This window comes from Mus caroli, chromosome 16 (genome assembly GCF_900094665.2).
Source record: "Mus caroli chromosome 16, CAROLI_EIJ_v1.1, whole genome shotgun sequence".
Lineage (NCBI taxonomy): Eukaryota > Metazoa > Chordata > Mammalia > Rodentia > Muridae > Mus > Mus caroli.
Window position 1 is genome coordinate 87712524 of NC_034585.1, and position 17621 is coordinate 87730144.

Below are 17621 nucleotides of genomic sequence, written 5' to 3' on the forward strand. Positions count from 1 at the left end.
AGGCCAGATGAAACATAGTAAGTAATAACTTAGGGGTATCATTAGGAAATAGATTTTAATAGCATAGAAGGTAGATACTGCCCAGTATTCGTGCTGTAAAGGCTTACTATAAATATAAAGGTCATGTGTAACTTTTATCTCAGAACTGAATGATCAAAGGCAGGGAGAAACCCCAGTACAACACTTGACCTTGCCTATAGGAGCCGTTAGAAGTAAGCCAAGGATGGTTGAAAGCACACAATGTGTGTAGCTTGTAAACACCATTCCACTTTATATGTAGAATCTGAGTTTTTGTGGGCTCTGGCACCAGGAAGAGCTCCTGGAAGCTCACCCACCTTCCTCATGTGTGCATCGATAGATGCCTATGGCTCATTTTTAAACGATATAGCTCATGTCCAACATACTTAGGAGTTTCTCCAGCTAAGCCAAAAATTAAAACCCACAAAGGGTTTAGAATTTTGTGGTGATCATACTCATGAGACTACACATTCAAATCTCCTTTAGTGGCCTCTGTGTTCTCCACATCAACAGAGCACCACTTTGAGGTAAGTGGATGCATAGGAAAGTAAAAAAACCAATGCAGTGTGTCCCTGCCATTCGCTGCCTTTGCGTTCTGAGTTCGGGCCCTTTACCTCTCTTATCCCTATAAAGCTGTGATCAGGACTCCTGTCCTCCTCGTCCATAATCTCAGAGTGAGAAAACGGAGAACGTGTTAGCCACTAGAGAGAATTCCAGAGTTCGTGACTACTTCTGTGAACACAGACAAACCACCATAACTCCTGGAGATTCACTGGTTGGGCTTCAGTCATCTGTCTACTACAACACGTAGACCCAATCCACCAGCTTCAACTGTCACGTAAACACATGTGCTAGTAGCTTCTCTGTGGGTGAGCTATCTTTGGTATTTTACCGAGGGTGAGATGTATGGGGCCCTGTTCAAGTTAAATATAAGCCTGGGACAAGAGGAAATTTCCGATTTTTAAAACCGTTTCTGGGAGAGACAGTGAAACAGAGGCTTTCCCTGGAGTGTACAGTTCTGTCAATGTTGTCACGTGTGTGCGTGCATTTGTGCAAGCGCCACTATAAAAGAACACAGGAGCCTTTCGTCAGTGGAAAGAATCCCACCCTATGGGCCTACGAGATGGCTCAGTGAGTCAAGGTGCCTGCCTCTAATCCAATCCCCAAACCTACACGGTGGAAGGAGAGAACCAACTCCCCCCACTCCCCAGATTGCAAAGGTTGTCCTCTGACCTCCACAATCCATGCCTGCACTGTGTCAAGCATGAGCCCCCATATACATTAAATGTTTAAAGATGATTATAAAATAATTCCATGCTTCTATCTCTTTATACTCATATTCTTTCTCTGCCCAACCTTTGCCACCACAAACTTATTTCCAGATCTATTCTGATTTTTTTTTCTCTAAAAACATCGCAGTTTCGGGCTGTGCGATGCAGCCTTTTGAACTCTTTCTTCAAGCAGCATTTGAAGAATCATTCAAGTGATAGCAATAATATTTGGTTTCCTTTTATTGCTCAGTGGCATTCCATGATATAGAAATACCATTGTTTGCTTTACAATTCCCTCCTTGAAGGACATCTGTAGTATTTTTGTTTGCCTAAGATTTATATTATTGATGCATTTGTGTGTAACTATGTGAGTGGATGCCTCACGTACGGCGCCCTCAGAGGCCAGAAGATGGCACTGGATCCTTTAGAGCAGTAGTGACCCATGGTTGTGAGCTGAACGCATGTCCCCTGAAAGAGCAGTGCATGTCCCCAAACTGCTGAGCCATCTCTCCAGCCCTGTGGTATCTATCGCTTTGGTGGGTATTTTCTAGAGATCCTTCAATACAGCCTTGATCCCTGGTGAGGCAGTGCTGGGAATATTTAAAGGTCCCTTAGACAGGTGTAGCTAGTACCCAGCCTTAGGTCACTGGCTGCACTGCCTTCTGGGTGCACTTTGGAACTCCAGGCTCTCAATCTGAGGTTGATTTCCTGCCACTGTGGCGAAGGACCCCAACAAAAATATCTTAGAAGAGAAGGGGCTTGTTAGAGTCATAATTCCAGATCACAACCCGTCATTTTGAGGAACTCAAAGTGGCAGGAACTTGAAGCAGATAGTCAGACTATACCCACAGTCACAGGCAGAGAGCTATGGATTAATACATGTATGCTAGGCAGATAGAGCACACCCACAGTCAGGGGCAGAGAGCTAGTGCCCAGCAGGCTCTCTGCTTTTCATTCAGTCCAGAGTCCAGGCCATGAAATGGTGCTGCCTACATCCAGGGCATGTCTTCCCACCTCAGTTAACCCAAGAGAGAAAATCCCTTGCAGGTTTGTCCGCAGGCCAACTTGTCCTAGACAATTCTCATTAGAACTCTCTTCCCCAGGTAATTCTACAGGTTTCAAGCAGGAATCATTCTGTCCATTTAATGTCAGTCAGTCCATCTCTGCCTTCTGGCCCACAGGTGAGGAGGTTTCCTCTATTACAGGCTACCACCACTGCACTACCTCTATGGAGATGAGGCCCCTGGCCATCCAGAACGAGTGAAATGAACCCTTGCTATTGAATAAGTTAGTCACCTCGGGCATTTCACTGTAGTCATGCAAAGCGAATAGATCTGATTTATTTTCACATCTCATCAGCTGTAATTAGAATTCTGAGCATCCAAGTATAGGTTGCCATGTGAACATGCGTCTTCTTTGCCTGAAGATAAAAAACAACCCGTCGATATCAACATGGCAGTGTGTGTTCATATCTCATATAGTCTCAAACTAACTTCTATAGAGAGAAGCCCTGTCAGTCAGTGCAGATTAAACTAATGCAACGTACATTCTACAATGTTTGAGTAGTTCTGATATCTTTAGTGGTATTTGATATTTTTGCGATATAATTAAATATTTTCAAAAAAATATTAACCAAAAGCCATTACTCCGGCAGATGTAAAAGCATTTTAGTGGGTCTATTGAAATGTTCGGGGAATGTTTACTTAGCTTTCCAAAGATAAAAATATAACAGCTATGTAGAAGGGGGCCTGGTCATGAGAGCCTTGCATGAACAAGGTCTTGAAATGGAAAGGCCACATACTACACTTTAATGGTAACATGGCGCATCCTCTCCCAGGGCGTGCTCCCGAGCGCCTGACAACAGGTGAAGAGCATCATGGGTGTGCTCCAGAAACTGTTCAGCGTTTGTTAATCAATCCTATAGGGGTCCCCACCACTGAAGTTCTATGGGCCAATCCGCAGCTAGCACCTCCCAGTCCAGTCTCATGGGCTATGCACCAATCCATATCCCCCAGGTTGAAGATGATAGCATAATGTCCATGTACTTAAAATTCAACTGCATTCTTTTTAATCTAGGCCCCATTATGCAGGCCTTGGAAATAGTCTCTGAAGAAGGTAAGCCTTCTATTGATTCCAGTCTGCCTACATAGCAACTGGTGTGTAGCAACGCGTAGTTTGGTAGGAGGGGGAGAAGATATTGATCCTGGGAAACTTAATATTATTAAAAGACAGATGTATTAAGCCTCTTTCCTGGACTTGGCTGAGCATTTTTCCTCCCCTTTCCCATTTTCAGAAAAATCAATGGAGCTAACATCCTCGTTAGTTTTAGTTTCTACCGAAGCAGTCTCATGTCACCGTAGAACCTGTACAAAGTGAATGCTCGGGGCTGGGAGACCTGGGCTGGCGGAAGAGAAGGAGCATCTCTGGCCCTCATTAGTCACCATCTGGAAGGAGCTATGTTTGAGCCTCACTTCCTTGGTGATCTGTTTTTATTGGGGTGGAAAAGTCTCCGGGTATCACTTAGCCTCAGTTATAAAGTAGACATCATAAAATTCACCACTCAAAGGCAAATTTCAGTTCGAGAACAATCTAAAGAAATAAAACCAGTGAAGACAAACAGGAGAGGATATCTATGACACACCCACCAATCAAATAAAAAAAAGCCCTCATAATTTGATATTTAAGAATGCAAGTCACATTGTCTTTGGAACTATCCAGACTCGAGCTTTTCTTTTCAGAGAGAGAGAGAGAGAGAGAGAGAGAGAGAGAGAACAGCTGCTTCTGATTTCTGGGAGAACTGAAGCATTCTGGAACCTCTCCATATATCCGAGTTATGATAGAATGCTGGTATGTCATTATCAAATATAACAAGGCTGGGACATGGCTGAGAGGCAGTGAACCGAAAACTGGAATCTTCTTCTAATTATGTCCATAAAACTCCTTTTCAATTCTGATGCCATAAATTTGGAATTTGAAACAGTACGAGGGGTTGGATTTTGCAAAACAACACGTTCTTCCTAGATACTACAAACGGTGTTTTCAAAATAAGATATCAAGAATAATGTGGAAAATATGTAAAAAAAAAATCACACTGTTTGTAAGTCTTTTTAGAAGATTTTAGAAGAATTCAGACAATTTTTAACCTAAAAATACTCACAGTGTATTTTGTAGTTATTATCTACTCTGTCTCTGTTTCCTGGTGAAGATGGGACTCTCGACTGCCAACCAGCCATGAATGTTCTGAGTGAAAAGGATGCTGGGGTCTCTGTTTACCACGCCCCTTCCTGATTTCCAACTTGACACTAAAGGAGTTTTCATCTCCTCTGTTATCTAAAGAACAATCCAGAAGCATGGCCAAAGACATTGCACAGGGAATGCCTACCTTGCCTTCTCTTCTCTGGGCTCTGACTGCTGTCTGTTGCCCTTGAAGGACCACTGCATCTCTGCTTCTCATCTGCTACCAGGAGGGTCCTCCTGAGGAACCAAGACATGCCACATCAAATCATATGGAGAACTGCTGCGGGGCTGACCTCGGTGGTCAAGGAAATGCTACATTCTGCATCGTGCTGCTCAATACATGGGGCCAGAGAGTCCAGCCAGGAACCAGGGCAGGGTCATGGTAGAAAGACTGACTTCCTGGAACCCAGTTGTTCAAGGGATGGACGGTGATCCAGTCTGCTTTCTGTTGCTGAGATGAACTACTCTGACTAAGAGCAACCTCGGAGAGGAAAGGGTTTATGTGGCGTGTGCGTCCAGGTTATAATCTATCACTGAGGGAACTCGAGGCGGGAATTTAATCAAGCAGGAAAAATAGAGATGATGAAGAAATGCTGCTTACTGGTTCACTCTCAGTCTCAGGTTTAGCCTGCTTTCCTATACAACTCAGGCCTAGGGAATGGTGCTACTCACAGTGGGCTGGGCCCTCCTACAACAATCAGTCAAGAATTTCTCCAAGACTTGGCCACTGGGCAAGCTTATCTAGGTAATCCTTCAATTGAGACTCCTTCTGATGATGACTCTAAGCTATGTCAGGTGGACAACTGATGCTCACTAGGACAGCAGGTTAGGGATTCATGACAATGGATTTTTGCAAGTATCTACCTGAGACTTCTCCATCACCCAGTCCTATGGAAGCCACATTAGCACCCTACTCCCACCCCAGCCTATGGAAGCCACAGAACCTTAGTGAGCAAAACACACATCAGATAAAATCCAAGTCTCCCAATGGAGAAGCTAGAGAAAGTACCCAAGGAGCTAAAGGGATCTGCAACCCTATTGTTGGAACAACATGATGTACTAACCAGAACCCTGGAGCTCTTGTCTCTAGCTGCATATGTATCGAAAGATGGCCTAGTCGGCCATCANTGGAAAGAGAGGCCCATTGGACTTGCAAACTTTATATGCCCCAATATAGGGGAATGCCAGGGCCAAAAGAATGGGAATGGGTGGGTAGGGAAGTGGAGGGCGCTATGGGGGACTTTTGGGATAGTATTGGAAATGTAATTGAGGAAAATATGTAATAAAAATATAAAAAAAAAAATCCAAGTCTATTCTGAACCACACACACCTTACTCAGACCGTCGAGCTACCAGTCATTACTGCTAGTAACCACCCTCATTACCTTTACTTAGGGGAGAAAAGGAAGACATATTAACATTTTTAGTGCTTCCCTTGGACATTGGCTTTGCAAACACAAATGCCCTGTCTCTACAACCTCAGTGCGCTCACCCTTTTTTCCAGAGGCTAAAAACATACAAAGTAGAGCACAATAGGCCATAAAAGTCCAAGGTATTAGTGGATTGTTTTCATTAAAAAAAAGTTGAAATAAGATAAAGAATGCATTAATGAGATGTCAGATATCTAAATGAGGCTGGACATCTAAATCCAACTCTCAAATAAAGTAAGTTGCCTTAGACTAGAATCCGGTGTTCTGGTCCTTTAGAGGGCCACATTTGCCCATCCTGACCATCAAGGCACATTCTAGAATACAGACTTTTCATCGTTACCTTCAGGATGACCCTCAGGCAGCGCAAACTCACTGTGGCCATGTTGAACACAGTAATGTCCTATCCAAACCTCTGCTTTCCTGAGAGCATTCTTGCCCATCCCTTTCCCCAGCCATGACCATAACACCCTCTCATCCTCTCCACGAGCCCTGCTGCCATTGGCTCCTCCATGGCCATCATTGTGTGTTTGTATGTGTGCAGGCACATGTACATGTGTGAGCATACATGCACGTGAGTCCTCGTGGATGAAGGCCAGAAGTTGACATTGGTTGGCCTCCTCAGTCACCCTCCACCTTGTATTTTGAGACAGGGAGCCCACAGAACCTGGAGTTCACTGTTTTAGCTACAGTGGCTGGCCCACAAGCCCTGTGATCCTCCTGTTTATCTCCTGAGAGTTTTGGATTCCAGGTACACACAACCATGTTCAGCTTTCTTTCTACATGGATCATGGGGACTGACCTAGGGTCCTCATGCTTTCAATTCACTGGCTGAGCCATCTCCTCAGACTCCTCCTTCTAACCTTCCTGTGATTGCCTACATCAGCCCGCCAGCATTCCTAGCATCAAGACATTTTCCCACACTTCTCAGAGGCTTCAACTGTGTCCAAAATGGCCTCTTGCTGAAGACTTCTACAGCCATCTGACGTCTTCTCATTTTGACTCAAGACTCCTCTTCCCCTGCCTCACCCCTGCTCAATGGAGTCCCTTATCTTCTAGCTGTAGCCCCAAAGGCCCCTCCTCTGTACCCTCATCCTCTCCCACATCCCTCCACAGAGAACCCTCCTCTCCAGCCATGGGCCATCTGTTCAGTCTTCATCCTCAGACTTATCTGGTTTCACTATAGTTCCATTCTTTACAGTCTCCCACTTTGTGTATTTCTTCAAGTCCTAGCCACTGCTGGCCTCTCATCTCTGACTCTCGGGCCTGTGGTGTCTCTTGAAGCACACAGCATTGTTCAGATGCATTTACACAACTTATGCTAATAAGCTAGAAAGAACTAATGACAAAGCAACATAGATGATCAGAAGTATGTTCATTTGCACTTTGGGCATGAAGTTTTTGTGGCTCACTAACATTGCTTTTGCCCACGTGGGTCCATTTGTTCTTCTTAAGAACAGGTTGCTTACATTTAGAATGGGTATTTCACCAAAGCCAGGGCCCTATGAGAGCTCAGAGGGAAAAGGCAGGTGGAATTCAGGACCTGAAGGCTCCTCGGTACTTACTTTTAAACCTGGGTTTGTCCTGCGTCCCAGGAGAGCACAGCTGTGCAAAGGGAATCACCTGTTGGCTCCTAAAGCAAACAGTTCTGAGATTGATAATCAGCTGTGGGTGACATTAACAGCACGGTCCCCGAGGCCATCAGTCCTGTGCCAACAAATTGGCTTTCTGGAGCCCACACCTGCCCCAAGCTAGTCAATTATCAGTGTTGAGAAAGCAGGAAATGAAAGTCCCATGGCTGGAAGCATCAATAATTTAAATAAACGAGTCATAAAGAGTGGCCCTCCTTCCTGGAGTGTAAATGAATGAGATTCTAAGTGTATGGTAAAGACACAGTAATTGCCAGCAAATTAACTCCCAATGAAGGCAGAGAGGGAAATCCATCTCTTTTGACTCTGGCACCATTTCCTTCCAAAGGGGTTTTAGCACGAGGAGGGGAGAGCTCAGCTCTGGAGGGACCATCCTTCTGCAGTGTTCACGGCAGCCCCCTAGGAGGCTTCAGTCAGCTTTGTGAACCCCACGTGGGGCTGCTGCATCTTTCTGTGCTGAAGCTACAGGCCTTCCCAGGAGACTGGTGTGGAGCTATGCAGGATTGCTTGGTTATGAGAAAGCAAGTCTCCTCTCCCACACACTCTCTCTGGCACACTGAGGTGTAAAGGTGCAGGAAGCACCCCTGTACTTGCAGGTGCACAGGTGTGCACGTGCAACTTGGACGACCATCCTCGGCGTTACTCCTCCAGCTCTGCCTGCCTGTTTAGCATCTGACATTTGACAAGAGTGAAATCTCTCACTGCTGGTAGCATCCTCACATTTCTGCCTCTCAAGAGCTGGAATTGGAAGCCTGTCCAGTCATGCTTAGCTTTTCTATTGAGTTCTAGAAATCAAACTCATGTACTTGCACTTGTACGGCAACCATGTTACTGTTATCTCCTCAGCCCTGGCACACAGATCCTTAAGAGTAAAGTGTGCATGTGTTTTTGGGTCTATAACCATGTGTTTTTGTTAGATCTGTCCCACTGAAGTGACCAGACACTGCAGTGAGGCAGTGGAGGGAGGGTGAAGGGTCGAGATGAGGCCTTACTCTGGTTTCTGCATACTCAATATCTGTAAGCGTCCTCAGTTCTTTTTGATTCAAAGAAAATTTGCCATCAACCTAGCTTAGGCTAAGATGCTGAACATTGTCTTCATGTGTGGAGAGCGTTTTAAAATTATTCCAAGTTCATTTGGATGCATACACCACAGTCTAGCAAATTGTATGCAAATAGCAAGGGGAGTCAGCCTAACAGGAAAGAACTAATATGTGTGACTTCAACAACATACTACTGAGGAATAAAAATAGAGAAGCCCTCATTGTCACATGCTTCCAGTACCATGAAATGCCCAGAATTACAGAGGCAGAGCAAGAGGGAGGTTGCCAAGGTCTGGTGGGAGACCCTAGTGACTGTTGGATGTCATTTCTGTCATGATTGACCATCCTGACCAAAGAGCCTTAGTGGGGGAAGTAGAGGTAATAATCTATCATTCAAGGGAAGTGAACAGAGGAACTCAGACAGCAAGAACATCACGTCCAAGAGCAGAGAGAAATCACTGCATGCATACTTAGTGCTCAGGCAGTATGGCAGAGTCCAGAGAGGACATTCAATGGCCTGGAACAGGTGGTTGTGAACTACTTACTCTACATGGATGCTGGGAATTGTACCCAGGTCCTCAGCAAGAAAAGCAAGTGTTCCTAATCACTGAGCTATCTTGCCCACTCCCTTGCCTCAGTTTTGAATGCCTGGATGGAGGAGACTCCAGATACTTTGTATGAAGTTTTCACCGGGAAAACTTCAGCTACATTGGTGTCGAGGAAGAGGGGGAGGTTTCCTGCAGGCAGCTTTCGTAGGGTCTCACAGAGACCAGAATCAGGATGCTCCCTCCACATAGGCCCTTCTGGGAAGCAAGGGTTTGTTTGAAGGAACTCAAGCCAAATCAGCCTCTGCTTTTAACTGGCACAGATTCATTCACTGTGAAGAGAAAGATACAGCTAGCAAAATCCTTACTGGAATTATTATTGTTATTATCCATTTTTGGTGCTGACCTTTTATTTTCTGTGGCCTAAAATTAGATGGTGTGTTGTTTATTTAGCTCTCATGTGGAATTTGTTAGACTGTATTGATTTCCTAACACTGTGGTGGCACAGAGCATGCCGCTGACTTCATGATTTCACCTTGCACACAGCTGAGGAAACTTTGGTTTCTGGTCTCTGACTTTCTCCTGCCCTCAGCTGACTCCGGCATCCTACCCGGAGCTCCAGAAGATTCCGAGGCTTGGACAATCTCGCTCATTCTTCACTGTGTGTGAGAAGATACCATCTCCTTCCTAGGCAGAAAACCAGCATCAAGATATAAGAAATACACAAGATGAACTTGGAGTCTGTTTAGGTTTACTGGGTTTGGTTTTAATTTTTACAAGATATAGATACTATTTTGTGTTGTTAACACAAAAGTTACCAGGAGGGGGGAAATAGTTGGAGCCAACAGACAGAAATCACTCACTTCGGTGAAGTGTGAAGAATTATTATGAACAGTCAAAAAAAATCTAAAATAGACTTTTTTAAAGACCCTAAGAACTATCAGAAGAGCAGCTACTATTTGGGGGATAAAGGAGAAAGAAAACAAGAACCAGGGGCCAGAAAGAAGCCACTGATGACCTTGCCATGGCTGAAGGTCAAGGTTATTCAGAGATGGTACTAGAGGAACTGAACCTGCTCCTAGTGAGGGGAAGTCTCTGGAAGGCAAATAGCAAGGATGGGCTATAGAAGTTAGCCAAGCACAGTAAGAGAATGTGAGCAGGAAGTGACCCTCAGTGTTAAGAGCAGGGCCTGGGGTCACCACACACTGGCAGTCTAGTACCATCTAGTGACAATACCAACTCTACAGGCTGGCAAGGGAGAACCATCTGCAGGGCCAAACTCCTGTATACAGAGCAAGGCAGAGAAGAGTGGCTTGGGAGCCTAGAAGCAGTATATAGAGACTTGGCCTGGATGGAGCACTCACTGTAGATCTGGTCTGACTTTAATGTCAGCAGCTTGTTATCACAATGTCTTTACCCAGGGAAAGCAGACAGCATGCTCCACTCAGTTCTAACTACTAACATTTAAGAACATATGCAGGTGCTTCTCGTGCTCCTGGAGGGCATCATCCTGAGTGAGGTAACCCAGTCACAAAAGAAGTCACACAATATGTACTCACTGATAGGTGGATATTAGCCCAGAAACTTAGAATACCCAAGATATAAGATACAATTTGCGAAACACATGAGACTCAAGAAGAACGAAGACCAAAGTGTGGACACTTTGCCCTTTCTTAGAATTAGGAACAAAACACCCATGGAAGGAGTTACAGAGACAAAGTTTGGAGCTGAGACGAAAGGATGGACCATCTAGAGATGGCCATATCCGGGGATCCATCCCATAATGAGCTTCCAAACGCTGACACCATTGCATACACTAGCAAGATTTTGCTGAAAGGACCCAGATAGAGCTGTCTCTTGTGAGACTATGCCGGGGCCTAGCAAACACAGAAGTGGATGCTCACAGTCAGCTATTGGATGGATCACAGGGCCCCCAATGGAGGATCTGGAGAAAGTACCCAAGAAGCTGGGGGGATCTGCAACCCTATAGGTGGAACAACAATATGAACTAACCAGTACCCCCTGGAGCTCGTGTCTCTAGCTGCATATGTATCAGAAGATGGCCTAGTCGGCCATCATTGGAAAGAGAGGCCCATTGGTTGTGCAAACTTTATATGCCTCAGTAAAGGGGAACGCCAGGGCCAAGAAGTGGGAGTGGGGGGGGATGTGTGGGGGACTTTTGGGATAGCATTGGAAATGTAAATGAAATAAATACCTAATTAAAAAAAGAAAAGAAAAGAAAAGAACATATGCAGGACAGTTGAGCATAATTAAGTTTTTGAAAGCCAATGCATACATGTATGTCTTCATATGCGTATGTTCAAACGGGTATGCATTCCTGTGTTTCCTGTGTTCAATCTAATATGTAAGTATGTCTTTGTGTGTGTTTCTCAGTGTGCATATGTTTGTGTGTATGTTCTTATATTTGTGTTTGTGTTCATGTGTGTGTGCAAGTTCGTGTATGCATGTATATCCATTTGTGTGAGTGTGTGTGTGTGTGGGTGTTCATGTATGTGTCAATGAGTATGGATGTGTTTGCACATGGATATAGCCAGGCATGTAAGACCACAGGACAACCTTAGCTGTCATTCCCTGAGATTCTATCCATCTTGTGTTTGTGATGGGGTCTCTCACTGGCCTGAAGCTTGCCAAGTGGACTAGGTTGACTGAGAGTGAGGTCCCTGGATCAGCCAGTCTCCACCTCCCTGTTGTCAGGGTGGTGAGATCCCACCACTAATTCTTTTCTCTGGGAGCTGAGGTGAGAACTCAGGTCCTTGCGTTTCAAGATGTCTTAGTTACTTTCATATTGCTGTAAAGAGACACGGTGACCAAAACAGAGACATCTCTAGAAGAAAGAGTTCATTGGGGGCTGGCTCACACTTTCAGAGGGTTGGCACATGACCATTATGCTGTGAAGTGTGGCAGGCAGGCTGGCAGGCAGGCAGGTAGGCAGGCATGGTGCTGAAGCAGTAGCTGAGAGCTTACATCTGACCCACAAGCATGAGGCAGAGAAAGAAAGCTAACTTGGAATGGTGTGTGCTAGCATTTTGTCTAAGCTCCGACCTATAGTTACCTGGCAACAGCCAGGTATGCCTGACTCACTATAAAGGGGGCTATGTGCCCCCTCCACTCTCTCTTGCTCTTGCCTTCCTGCTCTCACTCTGTCCTCTTGCCTCTTCCCCCTCTCTGCCCATTCCCTTCCCCTTCCCCACATGCCCACATGCTCATGACTGCTCATGCTCTCTCTCTCTCTCTCTCTCTCTCTCTCTCTCTCTGCCTTTCTTTGTCTCTACTACCCTCTTAACTCTCTTTCCCCATGCCCTGAATAAACTCTATTCTATATGTTTTGTGGCTGGTCCCTCAGGGGGAAGGGATGCCTCAGAATGGGCCCACAGAGGCACCCCCTCCCCCCCCCAGACCTCAACACACAGCCACCAAAACATATCCCCTTTCTCTTGATCTTTTTATAAACACATCAATGTGGGTTTTTGAAACCTCAAAGCCCATCCCCAGTGACACACCTCCTCCAACAAGGCCACACCTCCTAATCCTTCCAAAACAGTTCCACCCACTGCACTCAAATGTTCAAACCAATGAGTCTATGAAAGCCATTCTCATTAGAATCACCACACAGGGAAGCACTTAAGGAACCCATCACCCCTTCCCTAGGTTTTGTTAAAATCAAAGGCGTCAAATGCCCTACAGGTTGAGCATCCCTGTCTTACTAAGGGGACTCTTTGGCCACTTAGATAATGACCCCAAGAAGTCCCAACTTACAAATCCTTCACTAAGACTTCAAAGACCATTTGAAATCTGGCTGCCACCTCTCTAATCTTTATGGGATTCTGAGAGGCCATACCAGCTGCAGACTTCAGCTCAGATATTTGAATACTTTGTCACTCCGTGTCCTCTTTGAGGGACCTATATAGACCTATATGTGTGTCTCAACCCTGTATAGAGCTGCCTAAACCTTCCAAAGCTTGAAGACAGTGCAGTTCCCAGCAACACCAAGGCAAAAAGGACCGTAGTCAATCCTTTTCTTTACCTGCTCATGATCGCTGCTATCATTGGGAAGCAGCTGAATTCCAGACAAGCTCATTCAAAAGCCATCTGTAAAACACCTTTCCATAGAGATAGGCCAACTGATGGAAACCATTTCCCTGTTCAAACAAATCCCAAACAACATTTCCTACCCATCAAACTTTAAACAGGACTGCCGGGTGACTCAGCAGCCAAAGCACTTGCCATGCATAGTAAGGATCTGAGTTCAAATCCCCAGAATGAACGTAGAGCTGGAAGCAGCAGCCTGGTTTGTAGTCTATCACTCCTCAAAAGAGATGGGCAGAGGAGACAAAACGATCCACAGATTCTTGTGGGTTAAACAGCCTGATGGATGCAGGAGCGAACAAGAAACCCTGTCTCAAACAAAGTAGGAGGCACGGTGTCCTCACATACACACCACACCACAGACACACACACACATACCACACACACATAAACACACCACACCACACACACACATACCACACCATACATACACACCCCATATGCACCACACACATACACGCACGCACACACCACACATACACACCAAATACACACCACATATGCACCACACATATACATGCACACACACATCACACATACACACCAAATACACACCACATATGCACCACACATATACATGCACACACACATCACACATACACACCAAATACACACCACATATGCACAATACACACATACACACACCACACCACACATACCTACCATATACACATCACACACACACACACATACCACACCACACACGCACCACACACACACACATACACACCACACATACACACCATATGCACACCACACACACCACACACACACACATACACACACCACACCACACCACATACATACCACACACACCACACATACCACACACACACACATACCACACCACACCACACATACACACCACATATGCACCACACACACACATGCACACACATACACATACCACACCATACAAACACTTCACATAAACACCATATACACATCACACACACACATGCACACACACACACACACACACACACAGCTGTTTATAGAATACATGAAAAGAATTGTTACCTTGCTTCCTATTTACAGCTATGAAAACGTCAAGATTTCTATGTTAACTGCTGGCTTAACTGTAACTTCACGTCTACCAAACTTTCGGTTTTTTTTTTTTTTCACTTTTCAGATATGAAGTTTGAATTTTGTAACTTTTAGGATCACATTTCCAAGGGTGTGAGTGTTGTCATGTAATGTGAAACTTGGAATGCACATCTGCTTTGAGTGGGTGTTTGGGGTAAAGATGCCCTGCCAGGAATGCACAGCCTGAATGAGAGTCACAGCTTGTAGCCCCAGCCCCCTGCAAAGCCACAGCCTCAGCTCTCAGTTCAAAAGTAATTACCATCTAACCAGTCCTGGCTAGGGCAGGGAGGGAAAAGAAATCGCTGCATTCAGTTTACGATTAAATGCCAATTAGTAACTAAGTGGTCTGCAATAACACGGTGCTCACAGCTCATCACGGAGGCTTCCCCACCCACACCACCAGCCTCTGGGTATCACGGCTCTCTACCTCAGGATAGGGCCCTGGGGATTCCCAAAGCCAATATCCAACCAGATCTCATAGGTCAGATGGACTCACAGAGGAGTGGTTACCAATGCAGACTCAAGAGCCAAGCTTCCTTGATACCATGCACAGCATTGCAGCTGTCAAGAAGCTAGCTAGCACGTCAGGCTACCTACTGTCCTTATCTATACCTAATGACTGGGGATATGGTGGCTTCTGGGCGGAGCTTGATGATGCAAATGAAACAAGTTAAAGGGTGCAGAGTAAACCCACAAAATCAGCTAAGGGTTCCCTGTGCCTCAGTGACTCTTCACTGGGGCTGGAATAATTTAATTCTTTCCTACCAATGCATGATCAAAGGCTCAAACTGGTTTCTAAAAAAATGCAGGGTGGAGACTGGAGCGAAGACTCAGACAGTGCAAGCGCTTGCTGTACCAGCATGAGCCTCTAAGTTCAAGCCTTCCACACTTGCTAAAATAAGTCCAGCTGTGGCTAAGCATGCCTGTCACCCTACCAGAGACAGGTCAATCCTGGCCTGGGAGCATGATAAGGCAGGCTAGTCTACAGGGAGAGCTTCAGGCTCTGGAGAACCTGTCTCAGCAATGGAGGGAAGCCCTCCGTGCCCTCCTTCTGCCAGCATGTGTGTATGATGGGTGCACAAACATGGGTGCTACAACACATGTACTTCCCACTCACAGTGCATTGTGTTTCCCATGACCAAAACTAAATTAAAATCCCCACCTTAGGCCAGCCTGTCCCTTCATTCAGATTTATCCAGTACCGGTGGTACAACCCTCAGTGGGTCTCCAGTGTGAAAAAAAAAATACAACTGAAGTCCTAAATGGAAAGTATTTATTGGCCAAGAAATAGGAGGCTATGGCTTTCAACCCCAAACCAGAGTTTCTGACATCTCAGGATCAAACTGGAACAGACCAGAATAATGCCATAGGGAACATGTGTGTGGTCGGCACATGACTGTGGACATTTCAGCCATACCTCATCTCTCTGCCTGGCACCTCCTGGCACCACAGTGATTGTGAATTTGGTGTAAGTAAATGTTGCTCCATGCTGTGTGATCCCAGCACTGTTCCCTTACAAGGATGAAAAATTCTCTATGGACCTCCCTGCCTCGCTATGCACGGGGTCGAAGTGGACTCGGGGAACTGGGAGGGTCAGCAACATGAATTACTAATGTGGTTGTATCGAATGCGATGGATTCCTTAGGTGGTGTCATCTGACAGATCAAGACTATGGCATTTCTACTCCCACTCATCTTTGTCTTTGGGGTACTAAGGGGTCGGTGGCTCAGTGCTGTCCTGAGCCACGTGGGTCCTTGGCTCAGAGATGCTTATAAGACAAGTGCCGCCATTCCCCACGCTCAGTACTACAGCTCCTGTGGGGCTGCCCTCCTGGCTGACAGGACTTGGAAACTAACACAGAGCAGTTCTCATTTCCCCTGCTGAGTCCCAAAGACAGACCCCCAAGCTCAGGGGAATCCCTCTCACCCAGCATGGAACATAGACACAAGCAGCCTGACCTTTGAAACTCCCAGAGCCTGCTAGTCATTATATGTGGTCGGCTAAACAGTGGCCCCACACACCCTCCGAAAAGGATGTGTTTAAATGCTAGCTCCCCTGTGCTTGGTGTCAGAACGTGGTCCAAGAATGGAGTCGTGTGAGGGGGATTCTGAGTGCTTGTGAGAAAATTCCAAGGAAACAAGACAAAAGTTTTATGATCTCAGTTTCTACAAAACAGGGAATCGTTCTTAGAATGTGTTTTGAGGCATCTGTACCTGGGAACTCCTCCCTAGGGTGGTGAGTAGCTGTGGTGTTTAGTTCAGCTTATTTGTTACAATTGGCTATTATTACTTGTTTATATGCCTCTATAGAAAACCATGGTCTTTGCCACGTGTAGCTTGTCCTTGAGACTGTAAACAGCTTGAACTCAAGAGCTATTTACTCCTATGACCTCTCTTAATCCTTAGGGAATAAATTGTCTGATACTCCGAATAAAGTCTGCTATGACCTGAGACTTCAATCTGCCTCATCGATCAGCTCCATCCTTCCATCTTCATCCACCGCTAGAGAAGTTAGCATTTGGGAATGCGATCTTACCTGGAATAGGTATTTTTTCCATCTATAAAGTAAAGACCTCAAGGTGGGTTCTCTCTAAATCCAGAACAATCTTTAGTCCAGGAATGCATGTCTTTAAAGATGAGAAACAAGAGAAGGTTGACCACACTCTGTGAGTCAGCTTCCCATCACTATAACAAAACACGGGACATTATTAGCTTTAAAGAGCAAAGAGTTACTATACCTACCATTGCTCACAGTTTTTAGGGAATCTAACCCATGCTACTGACTATGGACTAGCAGTGAGCAGAGTGCTTCTTGCTAAGAGGGGATTGCTGAGAAAAGGCGTGTTGTAAAACTTGTGAGAAAAACAGAAACAAGGATGAAGCAAATCCACTTCTCCCACTTCAGAAGGGTCTCCCACTTCCAAGCTGCAGCAGAGAACAGACACATGTTCACTGCACACACAGACACGTGTTCACTACAGCACACAGACACATGTTCACTGCAGCACACACACACACACACACACACACATGTTCACTGCAGCACACACAGACACATGTTCACTGCACACACAGACACGTGTTCACTACAGCACACAGACACATGTTCACTGCACACACAGACACGTGTTCACTACAGCACACAGACACATGTTCACTGCACACACAGACACGTGTTCACTGCTGCACACACAGACACATGTCCACTGCACACACAGACACATGTCCACTGCACACACAGAC

General features: G+C 45.6%; 1 long non-coding RNA gene across 1 annotated transcript in view; it reads right to left on the minus strand.

The window, feature by feature from the left end:
• Positions 1-2604: 2604 nt before the first annotated feature.
• Positions 2605-17621, minus strand: part of LOC110311805 — a 38753-nt gene continuing 23736 nt past the window's right edge. The window contains exons 3-4 of the long non-coding RNA XR_002379996.2: positions 4672-4763; positions 2605-2709 (exon numbers count right to left, since the gene is read on the minus strand). This is a non-coding gene — a long non-coding RNA (uncharacterized LOC110311805). The remainder of the gene's footprint in view (positions 2710-4671; positions 4764-17621) is intronic.